The following is a 6,706-nucleotide window of genomic DNA, read 5'->3' as shown; positions in this document are numbered from 1 at the left end:
TCCCTAAGTACCTAGCATGTAGTAGGCATTCAATAAAAATTGATTGAATGATTGAACACTCAATCCCATGATTTGAGTGTTTTTTTTGTTTTTGTTTGTTTGTTTGTTTTGAGACAAAGTCTTGCTCTATCACCCAGGCTGGAGTGCAGTGGTACTATCTTGGCTCACTGCAATCTCTGCATCCTGGGTTCAAGCGATTTTCTTGCCTCAGCCTCTCAAGAAGCTGAGACTAACTACAGGCATGTGCCACCATGCCCAGTGATTTGTTTTGCATGTGTGTGTATTTTTAGCAGAGATGGGGTTTCACTGTGTTGGCCATGCTGGTCTTAAACTCCTGACCTCAGGCCATCCACCCTCCTTGGCCTCTGAAAGTGTTGGGATTACAGGTGTGAGCCACCACGCCTGACCTTTTGTAATTATTCTAACAGCTACTACTTATTAGGTGCTGACTGTATGCCAGGCACTGTGCCAATTGATTTATTTGTTTTCAGGGATTGGGTCTTGTTCTGTCACCATGGCTGGAGTTCAGTGGCACAATCATAGCTCGCTGAAGCTTCAAACTCCTGGGGTTAAGCAGTCCTCCTGCTTCAGCTTCCCAAGTAGCTGGGATTACAGAGATATACCATTACACTCAGCTAATTTTAAAAAATGGCTGATTTTTTTTTTCAGAGATGGAAAAAAAAAACAAAAAACAAAAAACAGCTACTACTTATTAGGTGCTGACTGTATGCCAGGCACTGTGCTGTTTTTTTTTTAAATGTTTTTTATTTTTTTAGAGTTGGGGTCTAGTTCTGTCACCATGGCTGGAGTTCAGTGGCATGATCATAGCTCACTACAGCTTTGAACTCCTGGGCTTAAGCAATCTCCCTGTCTCAGCTTCCCAAGTAGCTGGGATTACAGGCATGGGCTATCACACCCAGCTAATTAAAAAGACATTTTATTGTATAGATAGGGGTCTGGCTATGTTGCCCAGGTTAGTCTCAAACTCCTGGCTTCAAGCGATTGTCCTGCCTCCACCTCCCAATGTGCTGGTGTTACAGGTGTGAGTCATGGCACCTGGCCCTGTGTTGATGTTTTACATACAGCATCTCATTTAATCCCCACCAGGATCCTGTGGGGATGGATTGGATTATCCCCCACTCCTTGGAAGAGCTTAAGGATACTCAACCAGTTGGTGATTGAGCTGGGATTTGGTAAGTGTATACCCTGTGATATTATTCATAATATCCTGGGAGATATTACCCGTATTGTCACAGTGGGTGTACATCCTGTAATATTATTTGTAATATCCTGGTAAGATATTATTAGTCCTAATAGCACAGTGGGTGTACACCCTGTGATATTATTGGTTATATCCTGGGGAAGTATTATTATTCCTAATATCACAGTGGGTGAACATTCTGTAATATTATTCGTTATATTTTGGGGAGATATTATTTCCTCTAATATCACAGTGGGTGTACACCCTGTGATATTATTCATTATATCCTGGGAAGATATTATTTCCTCTAATATCACAGTGGGTGTACACCCTGTGATATTATTTGTTATATCCTGGGGAGATGTTATTATGTCTCATATCACAATGGGTGAACACCCTGTGATAGTATTCATTATATTTGGGGAAGGTGTTATTACCCCTAATATCACAGTGGTGTACACTCTGTGATATTATTCATTATGTAGTGGGGAGATAGTATTACCCATAATATCACAGTGGATGTACACCCTGTCATATTATTTGTTATATCCTTGAGAAATATTATTATTCCTATTATCACAGTGGGTGTACACCCTGTGATATTATTCGTTACATCCTAGGGAGATATTGTTACCCACAATATCACAGTGGATGTACACCCTGTCATATTATTTATTATATCCTTGAGAAATATTATTATTCCTATTATCACAGTGGGTGTACACCCTGTGATATTATTCGTTACATCCTAGGGAGATATTGTTACCCATAATATCACAGTGGATGTACACCCTGTCATATTATTCATTATATCTTTGAGAGATGTTACTACCCCTAATATCACAGTGGGTGTACACCCTGTGATATTATTCTTCAAATTTTCTGGAGATATTATTACCCATAATATCACAGCGTGTGTACCCACTGGGACAGTATTGGTTACATCTTGGGGTGATATTACTCCTAATTTCACAGTGGCTGTATCCCTGTGTTTACACCCTGTGATGTTATTCATAATATTTTAGGGAGATATTACTTCTAATATCACAGAGGTTGTACAGCATGTGTGTACACCCTGTGATATTATTCATAATATTTTAGGGAGATATTACTCCTAATATCACAGTCAGTGTACACCATGTTTGTACACCCTATGATATTATTTGTAATAATTTAGGGAGATATTACTCCTAATATCATTGTGGGTGTACAGCATGTTTGTAAACACTGTGATATTATTCATAATATCTGAGAGAGATATTACTGCCAATATCACAGTGGGTGTACACCCTGTACACCCTGTACACCCACTGTGATATGATTCATAATATCCGAGGGAGATATTACTCCCAGTATCACAGTGGGTTTACACCCTGTGGTATTATTCATAATATTTGAGGGAGATATTACTCTCAATATCACAGTGGATGTACACCCTGTGATATTATTTGCAATATCCGAGGGAAACATTACTGCTAATATCACAGTGGGAGTACACCCTGTGATATTATTTGTTTTATCCTGGAGACATATTGTTCGTATTATCACAGTGGTTGTACACCCTGTGATATTCTTCGTTATATTCATGGAAGATGTTATTACCCCTAATATCACAGTGGGTGTACGCCCTGTCATATTATTCATTACATCATGGGAAGATATTATTACATCTAATATCACTGTGGGTGTACACCCTGTGATATTATTTATTATATCCTGGTGAGATGTTATTACTGCTAATATCACAGGGTGTGTCAAATTTTCTGGAGATATTATTACCCTTAATATCACAGTGGGTGTACACCTTGTGTGTACACTCTGTAATATTAGTCATAATATTTTATGGAGATATTACTACTAATTTCACAGTGGGTGTACACCCTGAGGAGATATTACTTCCTTTGATATCACAGTGGGTGTACACCCTGTGATGTTATTCCTTATATCCCAAGAAGATATTATTATAACTAATATCACAGTGGGTGTACACCTTATGATATTATCTGTTATATACTGGGGGGATATTATTTGTAATATTTTAGGGAGATACTACTCCTAATATCATAGTGGGTGTACTCATATTTTATAGATATATTACTTTTAATATCACAGTGGGTGTACACCCTGTAATATTTTAGGGAGATATTACTCCTAATATCATAGTGGGTGTACACCATGTTTGTAAACCCTAGGATATTATTTATAATATCCAAGGGAGATATTACTCCCAATATCACAGTGGTTTTACACCCTATGATATTATTTGTAATATCTGAGGCAGGTATTACTCTCCATATCACAGTGAGTGTACACCCTTCTATATTATTCATAACATCCGAGGGAGATATTACTTCCAATATCGAAGTGGGTGTGATAATATCTGAGGGAGATATTATTCCTAATATCCGTGGGAGATATTATTCCTAATATCTCAGTGGGTGTACCGCGTCACAGTGGGTGTGCACTGTGTGATATTATTCATAGTATCCAAGGGAGATCTTACTCCTAATATCACAGTGAGTGTACACCCTGTGATATTATTCTAATACCCAAGGGAGAGCTTTCTCCTAATATCACAGTGGGTGTACACTCTGTGATATTTTTCATAATATCCGAGGGAGATAGGATGGAGACCACATCACAGTCCCCTCACTGCTGGAATGGACACTGTCTACCCGTGGAGTGGTGGGGAGAACTTAGTGAGATTATGCAAGCGTTTAGCACACTGCCAGATATATATTAAATGCTCAGAAGACTTAGCTTTTATTATTACTGTTATAAGTGAGGCCATGGGTTACTAACCAGTGGTTTAAAATGCCATTGCAGCCGGGCACGGTGGCTCACGCCTGTAATCCCAGCACTTTGGGAGGCTGATGAGGGCGGATCACTTGAGGTCAGGAGTTTGTGACCAGCCTGGCAAACATAGTGAAACCCCGTTTCTACTAAAAATACAAAAATTAGCTGGGTGTTTTGGTGCGTGCCTGTAGTTTCAGCTTCTCAGGAGGTTGAGGCAGGAGAATCGCTTGAACCTGGGAGGCGAAGGTTGCAGTGAGCCAAGATTGTGCCACTGCACTCCAGCCTGGGTGACAGAGTGAGACTCTGTCTCAAAACAAACAAACAAAATGCCATTGAAGACATATATGAATATGAAAAGGTGGTTGCTAAATGATGATTGAATAAAAGAGATTATAATATAAAATAGGCTTTGGTTTTTTTAAAGCAAAAAAGAAAAGGATATGCCTAAATTAGGGAACATGGAGAAGAAGGCCAAGGCATTTACCTTCCTCTCTTGAGTCTTTTTCTCTCTCCGTCTCTTTTTTTTTTTTTTTTTTTTTTTGAGTCAGGGTCTTGCTCTGTCACCCAGGCTGGAGTGCAGTAGTGCCATCATGGCTCACTGCAGCCTTGACCTCCTGAGCTCAAGCAACCTTCCACCTCAGCCTCTCCGGAGTATCTGGGACTACACGCACACACCACCAAACCTGGCTAATTTTTAAATTTTTTGTGAAGACTGGTCTCACTTTGTTGCCCAAGCTGCTTTGGAACTCCTGGCCTCAAGCCATCCTCTTGCCTAGGCCTCCCAAAGTGCTGCCATTACAGGTGTGAGCCACCATGCCCAGCTCTCTCTTGGGTCTTAAAGCAAAGTGTCAAAGACCCAGCCACCACTTCTTAGAAATGACTCAATGTCATACTAGCATAAATGTATCGATAAAAATGGAAATGTGGTAACACAGTGATTTTGGGGAATCCTAGTTTTCTTTTCCAATTTCTTTGTTGTTGCAGTGAGCAAGTACTCATTTCAAGATAGGAATGAAATATTCGGCTCTTTTAGACAGACAAGCACAGGTGCTCAGTTTGGGAGAAGAATTAAAATCCTCTGCACTCTCCATGCTGCCTTGCTAATTCTCGGGGTCCTGTCCTCATCTTCTACTCTTGCCTTCTGCAGGGACCCCACAGCGTGTTTTCCCCGATCTTTTTGTACCACTCTAAATCCAGTCTTGGGCCCAGGGAGCACCACCTCCCCTGCCCCCTTCAGCTGTCCCCCTGCCTGAGTCTTCTGGAAGCTTCGGGACAGAAAGAACCCAAGGATTTGTCATGAAGCTCAGTGTGGCAGGTCTACTGTTTCCATGTAAATCATGTCTGCTTATCTGAGTTGGTTTTGGTGGAAACTGATGGAAATTATGGGGAAGCTAAATCCCTGTCTCTCTGCAAGCCACTCCCCAGTCCCACCCCCATGAATTGGCATTGTCACAGTCCTGGTGCTTCATTTCTTTCTATATTTGAAGATGAATTTGAGGGACATAGTCAGAAACTCAAGAAGAACACAGCAGAAATCAATTGGGGTGAGTCCAGAACAAAACTTGGGGATCCCACTTCCTGCTTTTTTTTTTTTTTTTTTTTTTTGAGATGGAGTCTCACTCTGTCACCCAGGCTGGAGTGCAGTGGCAAGACCTCAGCTCACTGCAACCTGTGGCTCCCTGGTTCAAGTGATTCTCCTGCCTCAGCCTCCTGAGTAGCTGGGATTAGAGGCATGCACCACCACACCTAGCTAATTTTTGTATTTTTAGTAGAGACAGGGTTTTGCCATGTTGGCCAAGTTGGTCTCGAACTCCTGACCTCAAATGATCTGCCCACCTCGGACTCCCAACATCTTCGTATTTCAGTAGTATGCCACGGCTTCTGGCCCCAATTCCTGCTCTCTAGCTCCGGGAAAACCTATGGCTGCATGCAGAGCCTTAGACAACTTCCTTTTCTTCTCTGGGCCTCAGTTTCCCATTCTGTAAGATGAGAGGTTTCCATAGGCCAACACTTTCTAATTGGTGGTTTTCAATCCTCTGGTGATTTGCATAAAAGGCATCTATTTCAATTGTGCTTATAAATAACAAACCCCAATAAATAGACGAATTATTTAAATGGTTTCTCATTATCACTGAATAGTTGAGAGTCTACTGTATTTGAGTGAAAAGGCAGCACGAGAAACTGAAATCAGATGCACTCATGATTATGACCCTGAGGTCAATGTGTCATTTCCTTCATTCCCTCCTTGCCCCCATGAAGGTTTGACTACTGTATAGTTTGAACCTGTGCTTCTTAGTTGTTTATTGCTTAAGTTTTAGCCACAATGGCAAATTGCAGCGGGAAATTCAGTCTTACTTTGTCATTTAGAAACAAAATACGAAACCTATCAAAATAAAGCACTAGCTTTTTTTTTTTTTGAGACAAAATGGAGGAAATCCTAATATTAGGTTAGAAAAGCAATTTTTTGGTGTTTTTATTTTATTTTATTTTATTTTATTTTGAGACACAGTCTTGCTCTGTCGCCCAGGCTGGAGTGCAGGGGTGCGATCTCGGCTCACTGCAAGCTCCGCCTCCCAGGTTCACGCCATTCTCCTGCCTCAGCCTCCCGAGTAGCTGGTACTACAGGCGCCCGCCACCACGCCCGGCTAATTTTTTATATTTTTAGTAGAGATGGGGTTTCACCGTGTTAGCCAGGATGGTCTCGATCTC

This window comes from Pan paniscus, chromosome 18, assembly GCF_029289425.2.
Source record: "Pan paniscus chromosome 18, NHGRI_mPanPan1-v2.0_pri, whole genome shotgun sequence".
Lineage (NCBI taxonomy): Eukaryota > Metazoa > Chordata > Mammalia > Primates > Hominidae > Pan > Pan paniscus.
The sequence above is the reverse complement of the archived record's forward strand: the minus strand, read 5'-3'. Positions refer to the sequence as shown.